The sequence below is a fragment of the Quercus robur genome, chromosome 2 (genome assembly GCF_932294415.1).
Source record: "Quercus robur chromosome 2, dhQueRobu3.1, whole genome shotgun sequence".
Lineage (NCBI taxonomy): Eukaryota > Viridiplantae > Streptophyta > Magnoliopsida > Fagales > Fagaceae > Quercus > Quercus robur.
This window is the reverse complement of record NC_065535.1, coordinates 73,154,480-73,173,290: the sequence shown is the minus strand read 5'-3', so window position 1 is coordinate 73,173,290 and position 18,811 is coordinate 73,154,480. Positions and strand designations below refer to the sequence as shown.

Genomic DNA, 18,811 nt, shown 5'->3' with positions numbered 1-18,811 from the left:
TTTCTGATAAGCTCTTATAAATGAAAAGGGGGAATAGCGAGTGACATACACCAAAATAAATAAATAAAGGCTCAAATGCATTTTTGATCCCTATATTTTGGGTCATTTCTCAATTTGGTCCCTAAACTGATTTTACTCCTAAGTCAGTCAGTGATTTTTTTAAATCGTTTTTAAAATGGTTCTTGCCGTCAACCCGGTAACAAAAAAATCTGAGGTGGCAAACAAAGTGCATAGATGGCATGTTAGATGCTGATATGGCTAATAAAATAACATTAATAAATACCACGACAACATCCATGTCAGCATTTTAATGACAAGTAAGCATTTTAATTAATAAAAAAATAAAAATAATTTAAAAAAAAATTAAACTGAAAAAATTCAAAATCAAAAACAAAAAAAGAAAAAACTTTTTCAGAAGAACATTGTTCTTCTTCTTCCCCAGGACATGAACTTTATGTTTCATGTTCTTCCCCAAATCAAACCCATAAACATGACATCACTACTCAAAACCATATATTAATAACAATCTCCCAATCTCTCTCTATACATCATTACTAAAAACTGTGGAAGAGGAGATAGTCGGGGCAGAAAGAGAAGAAGACGAAGAGTCGTCGTCGTCGGAGATAACACAGTCGACCCAAACGACGACATTGTCAACTTGAGGGACGAGAGAGTGGAAGCGGTGCAAAACAACGCAACACCAACCCAAGGCTTTAACATCGCCAATCCTGTTGAAGATCAGAAGGAGGATAGAGTCGGGAAGACGGTTGAAGTGGTCAATGTGGGATTGCGGCTCCGAAAACGTCAGATCTGACATTGTGAAAAAACGTAGGCTAGTTGGTGATCTGAATTCGTTAGTAGAGGAAGTGGGTTTGGTGTAGATCTGGGAAATTATAAGCCATGTGTTTCTGTTTCTATTTCTGCTTTACTTTCAAATTAGGATAAAGGTTTGTTCAAAGCTTTTTTCTTTTATATATATACATATTTGTTAGAACAGAAATAGAACAAAACTCTTTTTTCGATTCGCAGAGATTTGGAGTTTGAAAGATGTGAGCTAGGAATTGAAAATGGCGGTGGAGAATAGGGATTTATTATTAATAAATCCAAGAAATTAGTTGGGTTTGATTTACTAGAGGTTTATGGGTTTGATTTCTTGGATTTATTGGGTTTGATTTATTGGATGTTTGTGGGTTTGATTTCTTAGATTTATTGGGTGGTTTGTGAGTTTGATTTCTTGGATTTATTAGGTTTGATTTATTGGATATTTATGGGTTTGATTTCTTGGCTTTATTGGGTTTGATTTGGGGAAGAACATGAAGCATGTAGTTCATGTCCCAGGGAAGAATATGAACAATGTTATTTTGAGAAAGTTTTTTTTTTTTTTGAATTTTTTCACCTTAATTTAAAATTTTATTTTTTTATTAATTAAAATGCTGACATGGATGCTGACATGGTATTTATTGATGTTGTTTTATTAGCCACATCAGCATCTAACATGTCATCTATGCACTCCGTTTGCCACTTCAGATTTTTCTGTTACCGAGTTGACGGCAGGGACCATTTTAAAAACGATTTTAAAAAATCAAGGACTAACCTAAGAGCAAAATCAATTTAGGCACCAAATTGAGAAATGACCCAAAATATAGGAACCAAAAGTGCATTTTCGTCATAAATAAAAACAAAAGGAGAATAAACTGATCTAAAAACACCCTTAATTTACTGGTTTTAGCTCTTCCTTCGCTTTCTTTTCAAAAAAGGCATAGCACTTAGACCTCCAATAGAGGTGGTCCCAGTATCATTTTTAGCATTATCCTGCAGGGACACATGCTCCTTGGAATTATTATCATTACTTGAGGCATTTAGATGGTCCAGTTTGGACTCGGTATCATATGCGTCTGTCTTCTCACTATCTTGGGCTTCATTTAAGGCACCTTTAGGGCCCAAGTTAAATTGAACTGAACCACAATCAAGATCTGCTTCATCCATTAAACCAGAGCAGTGGGATAGCTCAGCATTTCCTGAGGCAGTAGCCATAGTTGGGTCATGAGCTCCATCTTAGTCATTCTGTGTCTCATCTTCATCCAAGCAAAATCCACCTCCTATTTCGAGGTAGTGTTTGGAAAACTCAGCCTCAAAAGAATCGCCATGTGGGCTCACATCTGGTTGACCAATTTCAAATTTGTCAGTGCAAAACCTGCCACCCGTTTCTATATTGTCTCTATGCAAGTGCTCCTCAAGAGCAGGAGCTCCTGAATCATGTTGTTTCTTTTCGTCATGACCAGCAGCAGCATCTCCACTTACACCCTGGGCCGAAGACAGATCTAATTCTACTGCCTCTTCATCAGAGTATCCTTTATCACTTCGGTCTGATGACTTGTCTGCATCATCAGCTTCCAAGTCATTCACACTGTAATTCACAGGCTTCTGAAATCGCCTTGACTGAAAGATACAAGCAGGACAATATGCAGAAATATAATTGTTAAAGTTGGCCAAAGGAAGAAAGAAAATAATACAACAAATTATTCTCTTCAATTGCATACATTTCTGAGGTCACAATACAAATTGAATGGTAAAGCACATTGTATATTCGAAAGAAGGCATGGTGGCACTAACTTCTTGATAGTGATATTTCCGCATAATTATTAATGGAGCATAGAAAAGATTGTAACTTATGTAGGGAATTTAACCAAAATTCCCAACCTATGAGGAACAAAATAAATAGAGAAAACACACGTCAAAGAAAAATAATCACACGCACAAGACAATATTTACGTGGTTCGGCAATTTGCCTACGTCCACGGAGTTGCAGGGATTTCACTATGATCAAGGAAAATACAATAGTGCACAAGAACACTCTCAAGAAACTCAAATCCCAATTACACCCTAGCTCTCTCTCACAGAAAAAATAAGAATAGAAGCTGACTGCCTCTCTTTTCTCTATTTCCTCTCATGTGGCTCCTTACTAGGTTAATTAGAATTTCTCTCTAATCTCACACGGCTGCACTTAAAATGTAATATATATATATATATATATATATTAAGGTCAAAGCCGGTTGGAGTAAACTTTCCTATTACAAATAGGATTTGGTCAATAGTGACCGACGTGGGCTTGTGGCAATTCAAGCCACACGGCCCACTTCAACAAATCTCCACCTTGACTTGAATTGATCAAGCTACACTAGCAAACTCCTCCATCAGCTCCACCTTAGCCCTTAAGGGCTCACAAGCTGCAAACATCAGCCACAATCCTCCATAACACAATCCCTCATCCCTGCAACTCATCCTCCTGTCCTCAAGCTAGAAGACCAATTGAAGCTGCGCACAGCTTCAACTTCTCAATAGTGACACCCTTAGTCAACATGTCTGCCGGGTTCTTAGATCCACAAATCTTCTCAAGCATTACCAACTTATCTTCAACAAGGTAACGGATAAAGTGGTATTTTGTCTGTTTGTGCTTCGACTTTGAATGAAAAGCCGAATTTTTGGCAAGAAAGATTGCACTCTGACTGTCACTGTGTAGAATGCCCATCTCCTGCTTCTTACCCAATTCATCTAAAAAACCATGTAGCCAAATCATCTCCTTTCCAGCTTCAGTTGCTGCAACATATTCAGCTTCTGTAGTAGACAAAGTAACAATCTTCTGTAGATTTGAAGCCCATGATATAGCTGTACCACCCAGAGTGAAAACAAACCCAGTAGTACTCTTTCTACTATCAATATCACCAGCAAAATCAGCATCTACATAACCCTGCAGTTTCAAACTTGCACCTGTGAAGCAAAGACATGTATCTGATGAACCCTTCAGATATCTCAGAATCCACTTGACTGCCTCCCAATGCTGCTTTCCAGGCCTACTCATGAATCTGCTCACAACTCCCACTGCATGTGCAATGTCTGGCCTTGTACACACCATAGCATACATCAAGCTGCCAATAGCTGAGGTATAGGGCACCTTGCTCATGTGGTCCCTTTCTTCTTCTGTCTTCGGTGACTGTTCTTTGCTTAGTTTGAAATGACTACTCAAGGGTGTGCTCACTGGTTTAGCTTCATTCATATTGAACCTGCTGAGAACTTTCTTCACATACTCTGACTGTGAAAGCTTCAATGTACCATTAGCCTTGTCTTTAATGATTCTCATACCAAGGATTTGCTTTGCAGCTCCCAAATCCTTCATTGCAAATTGTTTGGACAATTGCTTTTTCAGATTATTAATCTCCTCAATGCTAGACCCTGCAATAAGCATATCATCCACATACAACAGTAATATGATGTAAGAATTGTCAAAAAACTTAACATAGCAACAGTGATCAGCTTCACATCTCTTGAACCCAATTCTGTGCATAAAACTGTCAAATTTCTTGTACCACTGTCTAGGAGCTTGTTTTAGGCCATACAAGCTCTTTCTCAGTTTGCAGACTAAATTCTCTTGTCCTTGAGCAATGAACCCTTCTGGCTGAATCAGGTAAAGGTCTTCCTCCAAGTCACCATGAAGGAATGCTGTCTTCACATCTAACTGCTCAAGATGTAGGTTTTCTGCAGCCACCATTCCCAGTACTAGTCTGATTGTTGACATCTTCACAACTGGAGAAAATATCTCTGTGTAGTCAATGCCTTCCTTCTGCTGGAACCCTTTAACAACTAATCTGGCCTTGTAACGTTTGCTACCATCATGCTCATTCTTTATTCTGTATACCCACTTGTTGTGCAAAGCCTTCTTTCCTACTGGCAATTCAGTCAGTTCCCATGTTTGATTCCCCAACAAGGAATCCATCTCATCCTTCATGGCTAACTCCCACTTGCTTGAGTTTTCATCTTGCAAGGCTTCATCATAACACTCTGGCTCACCACCATCAGTCAACAGGAGATAATTTAAAGTGGGTGAATAACGCTGTGGAGGTCTAATGTTCTTGGAAGATCTGTGGACTTCAGCTACAGGTGTACTCAGTTCTACCTGTGCATTTACATTCTCCTTATCTTCTTCACCCCTTTTCTGGACAGTACCTTCAGTCAATTCATCTAAGTTGACAAACTCAAATTTCTTTTGATCTATCTCTGTAACATCTGACACTACAGTTGACCTGTCATTGTACATAACCTGTTCATTAAATATCACATTTCTACTTCTGATGATTTTCCTGTTTTGTTCATCCCAAAACCTATAGCCAAATTTATCATCACCATAGCCAATGAAAAAACATATTTTAGACTTTGCATCAAGTTTACTACGAGCATTAAAATCAATATGAATATAGGAAACACAACCAAAAACTTTTAAGTGTGAAAATTTTACCTCTTTACCGCTCCAAACCTCCTCAGGAAGTCTGAACTCCATGGGAACTGAAGGTCCTCGGTTTATCAGGTAAGCTGCAGTGCTAACAGCATCAGCCCAAAAAGTTTTTGGTAGTCCAGCATGCAACCTCATACTCCTAGCACGCTCATTGAGAGTTCTATTCATGCGCTCAGCCACACCATTCTGCTGTGGTGTCCCAGAAATGGTCTTCTCCATCCTAATTCCCTGTGCAGCACAATACTCACTGAACCCTCCATCTATGTACTCTCCTCCATTATCTGACCTCAAACATTTTACTTTCAAACCTGTTTCTGTCTCAACCATGGCCTTCCACTTCTTAAAGGTTTCAAATACATCAGATTTATTTTTCAGAAAATAAACCCATACTTTTCTGCTTGAGTCATCAATAAAAGTGATGTAGTACCTTGAACCTCCAAGGGATGCAACTGGAGAAGGCCCCCACAAATCAGTGTGTACTAACTTCAATTTTCCAGCCTTCGGTGTCCTGCTAGTTTTCAAGAAGCTCACATTTTTCTGCTTTCCTAAGATGCAACTTTCACACATGTCAAAATCAATGGACTTCAATTCTGGTAGTTTTCCTTTTGACAGCAGCATCTTCATCCCTTTCTCACTCATGTGACCAAGTCTGCGGTGCCATAGGCTTGTATCAGTACTTGCATCAGCAACTGCAATTGTGTCTCTTAGACTTGAGGTCATGTACAGAGTACCAGTCTTCTTTCCACGAGCCAATATCCTAGCTCCCTTTGTAACCTTCCAAGTACCACCAACAAATAGTATTGCATGTCCTTCATCATCAAGTTGTCCAACAGAAATCAGATTCCTCCTCAGGTCAGGAATATGTCGAATCTTCTCCAGTAACCAAACAGACCCATTGGGCAACAATATCAAAACATCTCCCATACCCACAACATCCAAGGCTGAACCATCAGCTAAATACACCTTACCAAAATCACCTGCAACATAATTCTGTATGATTTCTCGGTGTGGAGTGGTATGAAACGAAGCTCCTGAATCCAAAACCCAATCATCAAGTGGACTGTCTACTGCAAGAAGTAATGCATCCTGTACCTCTTCTGTTACAGCATTAGCAAAATCATCTTCATTCTTCTTCTTAGGACTTTTGCATTGATTCCTAAAGTGACCTGTTTTCCCACAATTCCAGCATTGTACTTGTTGGCCTGATCTAGATTTACTTCTGTTCCGATTAGAATTTCTGGATTTTGAACTGCCCCGATTTGAATTTCTGTTATTACCTCTGCCTCTTGTCTCAAGGTTTAGGGCAGAACCAGATCCTGAGGATTCACCTGCATCTCTTCTGCGAATCTCCTCAGCCAGAATTAAATCTCGTATATCATTGTACTTGAGTTTTTCCTTTCCTGTAGAATTGCTTATTGCCATCCTCATTGCCTCCCAACTGTTTGGCAAAGAAGCCAAAACGATCAGTGCACGGATCTCATCATCAAAATCAATTTCTACAGACGACAATTGATTTGTGATAGTGTTAAATTCATTCAAATGTTGTGCTACTGATGCATTCTCTGCCATCTTCAGATTGAACAGTTTCTTCATCAAGTGCACCTTATTGTTTGCTGACGGCTTTTCATACATACCAGACAAAGCCTTCATCAGATCTGCTGTGGTCTTCTCCTTTACAACATTGTGTGCAACAGACCTAGACAAAGTTAACCTAATAACTCCTAGTACCTGTCTGTCAAAAAGAGCCCATTCCTCAGTCTTCATAGCCTCAGGTTTTGTCCCCAAAAGAGGTAGATGCAATTTCCTCCCATAGAGATAATCTTCAATCTGCATCCTCCAATATGCGAAGTCTGTGCCATCAAACTTTTCTATTCCAGACGCCTTTCCTGCTTCCTCTGTCATTGCTCCCACTCAAACCTAACCCTAGGCTCTGATACCAGTTGTAGGGAATTTAACCAAAATTCCCAACCTATGAGGAACAAAATAAATAGAGAAAACACACGTCAAAGAAAAATAATCACACGCACAAGACAATATTTACGTGGTTCGGCAATTTGCCTACGTCCACGGAGTTGCAGGGATTTCACTATGATCAAGGAAAATACAATAGTGCACAAGAACACTCTCAAGAAACCCAAATCCCAATTACACCCTAGCACTCTCTCACAGAAAAAAAAAAAAGAATAGAAGCTGACTGCCTCTCTTTTCTCTATTTCCTCTCATGTGGCTCCTTACTAGGTTAATTAGAATTTCTCTCTAATCTCACACGGCTGCACTTAAAATGTAATATATATATATATATATATATATTAAGGTCAAAGCCGGCTGGAGTAAACTTTCCTATTACAAATAGGATTTGGTCAATAGTGACCGACGTGGGCTTGTGGCAATTCAAGCCACACGGCCCACTTCAACAACTTACCCTTCTCGCTTCTTCTGGCCCTTCTATCTTGTCCACAAGAACTTCTTGTTCATCACTACTGTCATCCTCGCTGCTTTCACAAGATTCCAAACCAGAACTTTTACCCCTTCCTCGGCCTATTCCCCTGCCTCTCCCTCTTCCTCTGCCTCTTCCTTTCCCATGCAATCTTCTGTTCTGATTTCGCCTGCCTTCTTCCTCCATAGTTGTTTCTAGATTCTCCTCTATAGATGGAACAGACTCCCCACCATTCCTCCTTTTCCTTGACTGCTTGGGTGTAGATTTTTCTGAATATTTACTCTGATTCTGAACATCACTCTCCTTTATTTTCTTTGAAGGCTTTTCAAAGTTTTTATCCCCAGGTTCAGCAGGGCTTACTCTTCTTTTCTTTCTACTTTTAGAAACCTCTTGCAAGGGATCATCCATCAACTCTGAGGCTTGGTTTCCAGTGATTCCTTTAACAGCTTTCTTAATTCTCTTGCTACGAATTTTTGCAAATCGTTCATTAAAAGTGTAAAATGCTTCCAACCGTAATTGAGTCTTCACCAAACAAGCAACAAACATTATCAGCATCATTCTTCAAAATAAGAGACAGATGAATGAATCCATAACTGAGAATATGACAGCAAACACAATGAAGGTCTCTGAGATTATATGCATCAAATAATTTTATTTAGTATTAGGTAATGCTAGATAAGACTGCCTGCGTGAACATGTGAGAGAGACACAGAGAACGAGAGAGGAGAGGGTGGGCAGAGAGAGTGCTTGAGCCCCTAACCTCATGTTTAGCGTACTCCTTCAGAACAGGTACTATCAACTCATCTACCTTCTGGCTACCCCAACCAAACTTTTCCCAACACAATCTGTACGCAAAAAAAATAAAACCAACAATAACAATAATCATTTGATAATCATCATGCATTTCAAAAACATGCCAAACACACAGAATAATCTATGCCATGATATAGTAAGATGCATACAGAAACCACATACCGGAAGCAGTGGGCATAAGCTTTCACAAAGTTATCTATAAAGATATCATTTCAAACATGCAATCTACAAACTGAACATCAATAAAAAATGCAGTCCAACACAAGAAATTACCCCAGTATGTTAGAGAATGTCTACAATATCAAAAAATTACATGAACTAATATGATAAAAAAAAACAACTTCTCATTCAAACTAAGACTCTAGTAGTAGATAACTTTAGCAGGAAGACAGTAGACAGACCACCTTCAATTCATGAAACAGAAAGAAGTACACTGTGAACCTAGCTGTAAATCTCTAAAATTATAGACAAGTTCTCACATTTTTCTCCGTATCTAAATATGGAGAATAATCAACATAAAAGCTGGAATTCAAAAAACCTAGAAGTTAAAAGTCAAGAAATAGCTCACTTGCGAAGAACAAAATGATCTGGCTTTCCCCATGTGAAAGGCTCAGTTGACTTGTCCACTTGTGGGGAAGAGTAGGCTGTTATAACTGCTTCACTTGGAAATGAAGAAGGAATGTGCCAGTTCTTGCTCACATTTCTCTGTTTAAGGATAAAGAGAGTATAGAATATTAAAAAAAATAGAGAAATTGCAATTCTTCCATAAATAATAAAAGGCAGGGAACTTGACAATTACATGCTTATCCATGAAAATCTGCTTTATGTCTTGCATGTCAATTACAGACTGCTTCTGCTCTTGAGCTTGGGAAATGTTTTGGTCCAATGCAGACACATCATTCATATTGCTTTTTGAGCAATTCAAACCATCACTAACTTTAGGTCCCCTTTTTTTCGAACTTGATCCTGTTTCAGCATCAAACTTCTTAAGGATGGTGGGATCTGGTGACTCAATCCATTCCCGGAATTTATGGAGGCCATTTCCGCAGGAAATGCATTTACAACCTCAATAGCATTGACAATGCCAATCCCACTACATTCAAAATACAGTGAAAACAAATAAACAATTTTAATTTCTACTATCATAAATGACAATGAGCAATAGCACAAGATACCATAACAAGTAAATTCACCCAAAAAAAAATTCTGCAACAGGGAAAAATCAAAGATATCTGTGGCAAAACCTGACCTAAAGACTAGCATAAGCTCCCAATCACAGAAGAAGTCAAATCTGCTGCAGTTAATTACCTGACACCTTCAGTATAATCACTTCCAAGAAGCAACGCCATCCGAATTAATTTTTCTCTTGTCAGGCCAATCTCCTTCTCAATGTCCTGACAAATAAAATGAATGAACAATTGATATAAGAAGACTGCACTGCATAATTTAATTATTTAAAAAAAAAATGAAGAATAAAAAAGGAAAAGGGGACCCCAAGTAACTAGATAGAGCACTAGGAAGGGAACAAGAAATAAAGGTCCAAGTTAAAATGAAAGTCTCCACTCTAGTTGAACAAAATAATATTTCAATATGCAACTCACAAAGCTAACAGCAAAAGAATCAGATCAATGAAATTAGCAATGACCAAAAAAGCAGAAGGGTTTTCTTCAACACCAAACCCTCACCCCCCCCCCCCCCCCCCCCCACCCCCCCTTAGAAAAAAAATTCCATATCAAGAAATCAAAAGTACTTTTCTAGAAGAACAATGGCAACAAAATTCTTCCAAGATCAGAATTTAGGTAAATAATCTCGTCTAACAAAGCCTGACAAAGAAAACTGAAAACAAAGATAAGATTATATACTCTAGAAAGAATAAAATAAATTCAAAATAAATATATATTTGGGACTTAGAATAGGGAGAATTGACATGACGCTCCATCAAACACAGACCTTCATGAAGTATGTCTCGACATATTTTCGATCATCAAATATATTCTTGTAAACACTTTTTGCCCCAAACAAAAACACATCAGAGTCATCAGTCACAACACCATCAACAAGGTTTGCAAGTTCCATATAAGCACACTGAGCTTCTGCTTCCATCGGTGCAATTATATAAGGCAATCCAAACATCTGCAGTAGTTCCTGCAGATTCATCAAAATTAAAATGGATTTATCTTTTTCCAAGAAATACTGTAACTCACTGAAAAGAGGTCTTACAGAAAGTAAAAACAAAATTCCTCAAAACCAACCAAATGCAAAAGTATTTATTTGACCAAGTAAAACATATATGCATGAGCAAAGGAAAGAATGTACCTTATAACCTTCCAACTCATTCCAGGAAGTTGAATGTTCAAAAGATGCATCAAGTGCAACAAAATTCACATTTTTTAATTCAACCACATCCAAAAATCAATACACATTATAGAGTGCGCATAATATGCATATAAAAAAAGTTTAAAAAGCCTTTTATGAGCTGTAGGCAATGAACTTTCTTTTTTACGAGTGGATTTGGCCCTCCCACTATAATTAGTTATTAAGAGATGAGTGAATAATATGTCAGGCACAAAAAAAATATAGAAAATCAAGCCATTCCTACTAACCAGTTAATTGTGAACATATATATTATTCAAGTACTAAAAACTTTGAGCCACACCTGACATTTGCAAACATCTCGCTGCTGACATTTTCTGCATTACGCTCAAGCTTTCTCTGCTCATCTCCTAGATTCATATATTCTTGATCTAGAATTAGCATTTCCTCCTCCAAATTAGCCTCTGCGACTTCAAACTGCAAATTTTCATTTACCTCAAAGGGATCTTTTCCCTTGTTTTGCTCCCTTTCCTCAGCATGATTGTCATATTTATTTTCTGCAGCCAACTTCTGTGGAAAATCAATGTCATTTGTTAAGTATTTTGTGGATAACTTCTTCAGAGGAAAGGCAGGGTCAGCCTCATCATTAAAATGTATTGGTTCAGCTTCAGTGTCATTTATCTTATCACCAATGCGAATGCTATTGGTATTGGCACCAGATATGGCATCAGCAATATGAGAACTACCCTCTGAACCCCTGTTAGGAAAAGTAGATAAGCTAGCACCTGCACTAAATGTATCCAAAAGTTGTTCTGCAATCACAGGGGCCTCCTTTTCCATAGGGGTCACAGATTCAGCACAAGGCATTTTTCTGTACAAACTCCCCTTCTTGCTTGCATCTTGCGTTGATTGTTCAGAACAGGAACCTACATAGGTTTCACATGGCTTATTTATCAGCATTCCGGAGTGATCAGAATTATAAGCCACAGATGAGTTTGACTGACTCCCAGAAGAATTAATGGCTTCTGAGACAGTTATTCCAGCCACATTATCTGGCTTCTCCACTCCATCCACAATTTCACAAAATGATTCATTTTTTTTAGCTCCATTCTCCTCCAGCAAAAGCTTCTTAACCATATTGTTTTTTTGTTCAAAGAGTCCAATACCTTCATGAACATTTTCTGCGGAAATGTTCTCATATTGAGGCATATTAAGACTAACTTCCTTATCCCCTGCATACTCAAGACTCCTCCTTATTGCCTCCTGCATATCAGCCTCTTCTTCCAACCAACCTTTAGAAACTGTTCTTGATTCAGCTTGACAAGAGGAGGTGCTTTTAGGGAAGTCACAAACTCCTTCCTCCCATTCCACCTCACTCTCATCATTAACGTTACCTTCCTCAAGGGAGGGCGTAATTTCCCCTCTAACATCATTAGAAAAATTGTTACCTTTCCCTTCGATGATTCCTTCCTCCCAGTCACAGTCTGAATCAGAATTAGAAGGTTGCTTCCTTGACAGGATGTTGTCAGTAGTGATTCTTACTGGATTTACAGCTGCTAAACAAGCAAATAGATCATCATCACAATCAAGACATTTGTTATCCCCCTCATCCTCAAAGGATATCTCTATGGAAGAATCAATTTTTAACATGGATTCCTCATTTCTCTGATTCAAATCAACAGATTCACTATTTCTGTCATGTGAAGTTTCTAAAGACTGACCTTCACTAGGAAAACTTACTGGGAGACTAATTTCACTTCTATTGAGCATAGTTCGAGTATTTGCAATCTTTTTCAAATTTGCACTCTCATTCTCAATCTCTTTCATCAAATCCAAATTCCTTTGTATATCACGGGTCATACGGATCCCCATGGCTCTTACTCTACTGACACGAAAACGCCCCCTCTCATCCAGAAATGTCTCAATATTGTCATCAGAAACCGTTCTAGATTCATTGAGCCCCTCTACTGAACTAGTCACGGTATCAGATTTACTGGTAGATGCTACATTATTGGTTGAATCTTGAGAAGGGCGCTCCCTCTGTGTATCTTGTTTCTTATCTACATTTCTCTGTGCTTTGGCTGACGTAAGAACTCTGAGACATTTAAGAATGTTGTAGGTGAACAAAAGTCATTAATCTAATGAAAGAAAAATAATCCCCCCACCCCTCCCGCCAAAGAAAAAAACACAACCTCACTAAATTAAAAAATTAAATGAGTTCCAACTTTTAAGCAGGTACACGCTACAGGTCATGCATAATTAACAAACAAAATATTGAAAAGACAATTACTCACTGTTTATCACCAGTAAATGATGACGAGAAAATAAATTCTCTGTTGGCTTCAGATGCAATCCTAGAAGTCTGTACACCTCCTACTCCCCTCCCTGCAGCAGATTTCTGCACTTCATCTATCTCCCGACGGAAAGAAACAGTTTTAAGATAAGCTTGTATTTGCAGCTCAGAGAACTTTGAAGGATCCTAAATGTGCAAGAAAAGCACCAGTAATAAGATGACATCCAAAAGATTCAAATAAAAGTACAAAAATAAGCAAGGAAACATTTCTTCGATAAGAGATCCCATGAGATTATAGAGAGAGACCTCCAAATAATAACCAAACCTTGGACGCATTTAATATATAACTTATATAGCACATATTACCACTATATAATACATTTACACAACTGATATCCTACTAATGAAGTGAGGAGGATACAATCAAATGAGATAATAATCTGTGCTAAAAGACTTTGGAACCTTACATGTTGCTTTAATTCAAGAATTCTGAAAAATCCAAGTATCACCAAAGTATGCCTTGTGTAAATAAAGTGTTCTAATAATGGAAAAACTGATAATTACATAATTAATTAGACATAAGTATGCATGATATGTTTCCTGAACTAACAATTCTTTTCCCAAATCAATTACACCTAAAAAATTTTAAATAACAAAAAAATCAATACAAAAAATAGAACGCTTAACACAATCAAAAACTTCCGCCACTAGAATCTCATTTCCTCTCTAAAGGTGCAAACACTAAATCAACAAACATAGCACAGAAGTCTTAGGTGTATATTATAAATCAACCCAAACCACCCTTTGCCTCCTAGAAGCATTACTTCTTTCCACATACACTTTTATCATTCACTTTTTATACAATTTCACCATAAGATAAGCCACAGACACTTCAAATTTAAGCAAGAAATTAGCAAAATAAGCAAGTTTTTTCTTTCCTACTCCATAGTCTTACCTACGAGACCGGAAAATTTTATTAATAGTTATGCATTCTTATTAGTGACACTGCTTCTTTGAATTTAGTTTGCACTACTTTGCTGTTAACTCAGACATGGACCATTGCCATTTAAGTGCACTTAAGGGGGATTGGGGGAATATTAAGCAGGGTTTCCCACTTCAGCACTACAGTACTTAAGTATCAGTGCATCCCAGCAATTCCAATCAATCAATTGCAAGCCAAAATGCATTTCTCATCTGAATAACGTTCTGACTGGTTTTAACAGCAGACAACTTCTATTAGTTAGTGACTTATCAAAAAAAACTTCTATTAGTTAGTGGTAGAGTATGCCATATTTGCAACCTGTCATATACTTTAACATGAACCAGATATACATATGAAGGCATTCTAGAACCAACCTTCTTGACTTTCTGATATTTTTGTCTGTTTTCTGCCATCAATCTTTCTCTCATCTACATAGAGGACATCAATAATAAATGTCAAAAAAAAGAGGGATATTGAGGAGGTGAAAGCCAAACTGCCTGTGCTGAGAAGAACTAATTACCAATATATATGAAGCACTTACCTGAACAAGAAGATCAAGTTGCATTGATGGAGGCAAAGAAGCTAAAACAGATGGATCAATTTCACCATTCATTGCAGGCTGCAGAATAATTCAATGCAATAACCAACAATATATAATATAGATCAATAAGTTGGGCAAGAAAACATTAACAAAAAAAACAACAACAAAGCCTTGGTCCCAACATTTTGGGGTCGGCTATGGATCCTTAATAGAGTAGCAAGGGTCGGCCACATGTATTTTTTTCCTTTATTCTATTCTATCTAAAGTCATATGGGACACTCCAACGATTATATATAATGGATTCATTAAAAATAGAATGAATAAATTTTACGCTAGCCATCAACCTACCCCAATCATCCTCCTTTTCCTGAGATTGGGACCACCTGTGGACAAAATATATGATACTAAGCATAGACACAGGTAGAGTTCAAGTTAAGATTAACACTGAGGCCTAAACCTAAACTCCAAAGAGAGTCTTTATTTCCTAACTATGGGTGTTGAGAAAGCTACCCTGACATAATAGTACAAACCAACCATAATCAGAAGTGTTTGTCTGACAGATATGGTAATAGTGTGACAGTATCTTGTTCCCATACAGCCCATTACTAATGTTTGATTCACACAGAAATCAGACCCATTTCAAGCATATCCAATACCCCCAAAATAAGCTCAAAACCCATATCCACAGAGGCAGGTGATAATCTTATTTCTATTCCCCAATAACCATAATACACAGTATGTCATCAACTGTAATAACAAATGGTAATAACCCCAAATGTCCACCAAGCAGAAATTTACCAGCATCATTTCTTCATCTTCATCTTCGTCTTCATATTCTTTCCCATCCTCATCCTCAGAAGCAAAAGGAGCACCAGATTCAGATACATTGTTAGCTAACATCCCGTTTTCCTCTGCTGCAATAGATGCTGCCAACCTAAATTTACTCATTAGAAACAATCATAAAAAGGTTTTATAAAACCTTAAATTACCCTTGTAAACTACAACCATGTAGGCAGCTTACATTTCATCTAGCTTTTCCTGATTGTCACTCCTCGATACCAGATCATCATTGTTTGGAGTATAAGCAAGCACATCAATTTCATCTGACAAAATCTTCTTACCCTTGGAGTCATCATCCTTCATCTGTCTCTGGTTCTCAACATCCACGGTCAAATTTTTCATCTTCTTTCCCTTGAGCTGTTATACCAAATAACCCCCAAAAAACCCATCCAAAAAAATAAATAAATAGAATCAGACAAAAAGGCTACAAATTAAAACAGAGATGCTGATGGGCTGATAAAAAGGACTCTTTTTCACTATTCTGAATAATATATTGAAACAATGTAGAGCAAGCTATTGGAAGACAACATTAGAAGAAAGGAAAATGCAACATATTTGACCTACCACGAACCCCATAAAAATGTATATAAGGACACCAACCTGAACAAGAAGATCACGTTGCATCGATGGAGGTAAAGCTGCTAACACAGCTGGATCAACTTCACCATGCTCTGGTGGCTGCACAATAAATTCTATGCAATAACCCCCAAAATATTTACGACACAGGCCAAGAAGAGAACATGTGCATCAATTAGCACTCAGACTTAGAAACCTCACAACACGATGAAAGACAGACTTTCCCAAATACGGGAATCGATTAAGCTATCCTGACCAAGTATAGTGTACAACCATGATCGGCAATATCTATGTAGACTTTAATGACAGTGGGTAATCATTTAGAGCCTACAGAGCATAAACTCACCAGTATCATCACTTCTTCATCACTGCCATCCTCCTCCTCAGAAGGAAGAGCAGCAGCAGCAGAGGATGTTGATGCATTGTTAGCAAACCTCCTACGTTCCTCTGCTTCAATAGATGCTGCCAGCCTAAATTAATCCATTCAAACAGTCAACAAAAATCATAAAAACCACATATTTGAAAGATAGCCTCATAAGTATAAATCATGTGTGCAGCTTACATTTCATCTAGCTTCTCCTGATTGAAACTCCCAGAAACACCATCATTCCTTTCTGACTGACTGCCCTCCATGTTGGTTTGATCTGACAAAATTGTCTCACCCTTGGGATCATTCTTCTGCTTCTGCTTCTGCTTCTCAATATCCTTCGCTAGTTCTTTCAGCTTCATTGCCTTGAGCTGTAAACGAGAACCAAGAAATCAACATTAAAAACTCAAACCTATACCCTCTGTTTAATCCAATGATCTTCTAGAAATGATGTTCTCAGGCACAGACTTTTTTTTTTTTTTTTTTCTTTTTTCATTTTTGAAAAACCTTATGCAATAAAAATTAGAATCTAAGATTAAATCCAATCTCATATCCTGAATTATCCCACCAATCCAACAAAGACTGAAAAACGAAATCCTCCTAAAATAATCTACATTGTTCATAATTACTTCCATTACTAAAACCATAGAGTCCTAGCAAAAACACTGAAGCACGTAAATTGTCCATCACTAAACACTAAGCTGACTTCTCTACAACCAAAACCAAATACATAGAATAACAAAAAACATTCAAATGAGGCTCACAAGTCACAACAAAACCCAGTCACAGAGAGAATTCCACAAATAAAAAAGCAACATTTCAAATTCCACATAATGTCCATCGCAAAACGCAAAAAGTCACCTTTTTTTTTCTAAATCCAAAACCTATCAAATCAAATTACAAACGAGGCTCACAACAACAAGCCCTAATCCCAAAATTTTGAAATCAGCTATAAATCCTCAACAGATTAGTTAGGGTCGGCCACACATATTCTTTTCCTCCACTCTATTCTATCTTAAGCCATACACTCAAACGAGGCTCACAACAAATTCCAAAAATACGCGAATTGTTTTCCTCCATTCTATTTTATCTGAAGTCATACACTCGAACGAGTCTCACAACAAAATTCAAAAAATACGCGAACCATCCGATCAAAACTAAGAGACTTCAGCAGAATGAAAATTGAACTAATCAAGTAAAAAACTAAGTGGCGATGAAAAGCTGACCTGATTGAGGAGCAACTTCTCGGCGGTCTTTCGGACCTTAGCGACAGCTTTATCGCGGAGCCTGCGGCGGGCGATGACGGTGCGGCGCTTGAGAGCAGGGGTGGCGCCGTCGAAGACGAAAACAGGCTTGGTTCTGAGGAACAAGAGCTTGCAAATTCGGCGAAAGAACCCTAACAAATGTGCGTTCCGTACCATCTCGCCTTTCTCGTCTCGCATCGCCTTCATGAATTGTACCATCCATATGCTCGCATCTGCAATTTCTCAAAAACGTTAATTTTGATTCATTAATTAAATAATTAATTGAGGAGTTTAGGGTTAGGGTTAGGGGTACCGATGGCGAGCTTTTTTCCGGCGAGGGTTTCGACGGACACGCGGCGACCCACGGGGGCTAGTAGTTCCCAGAGACCGTGCACTCCCATGTGGTTTTTTTTTTTTTTTTTTTGGGGATTTTCAGTTAGGACATTACCGCCAAGACTTTTTAATCAGTTGTCAAAGACCAAAGGGAAAGTAGACTGACGATATTACAAACGACGTCGTTGAAATGTGCATGTAAAGTTGGTACTAGGATTTAAGACAGTGTCGTCAAGTATAGGAGGTTATTCTTGTTTTCAATTTGATCATTTCCATTTCAAAATTTTTATTTTTGTCTCATATTATTAATTTATGTTGATAATTTGGTGATATATGGCATTATATGGTAACGTGACGGTAATTCTTTAGCACTTAACAAATAAATTACAAGCAAAATTTGGACTAACGGATTGACATATTTTAAAAAACAATATTTATTTAATTCTTAATAAATCAAAATATTAATAGAAATGGATGGCATGTTCAATATAAAAATAGAATAAAACATTAAAGGATAAAATGAAAATTTTGAATGGTAAACGATTAAAACGAAAACAACCCAAACCTTTTGGAATAAAAATGTAATCTTTTTTTTCACCTTTCTAAGGTTTACTGGGGGAAGAAGGGAGGTTGTTAAGTGTAGATAAAGGCTTTGACCACCATAATTAAAGCCTAAAGTAAATAGATGGAAGGTACTGGACCATAAGAGCATTGTGTTTACTTTTGAGTTTCGATTAAAAAATGTAAAATAGGAACTGTGATATGTACAAGGACATCTTAGTATG

The 18,811-nt window shown here is 37.7% G+C and overlaps 2 protein-coding genes and 1 pseudogene across 5 annotated transcripts in view; 1 reads left to right on the top strand and 2 right to left on the bottom strand.

The window, feature by feature from the left end:
- Window positions 1–18,811, top strand: part of LOC126714927 (G-type lectin S-receptor-like serine/threonine-protein kinase SD2-5) — a 149,960-nt gene that overhangs the window by 10,325 nt on the left and 120,824 nt on the right. The gene's annotated exons all lie outside the window — the stretch shown is intronic.
- The window catches only part of LOC126714942 (WAT1-related protein At5g40230-like), a 91,257-nt gene that overhangs the window by 64,048 nt on the left and 8,398 nt on the right, over window positions 1–18,811 (bottom strand). The window lies entirely within an intron of this gene.
- Window positions 1,624–18,222, bottom strand: LOC126714941 (DNA repair protein UVH3-like; annotated as a pseudogene).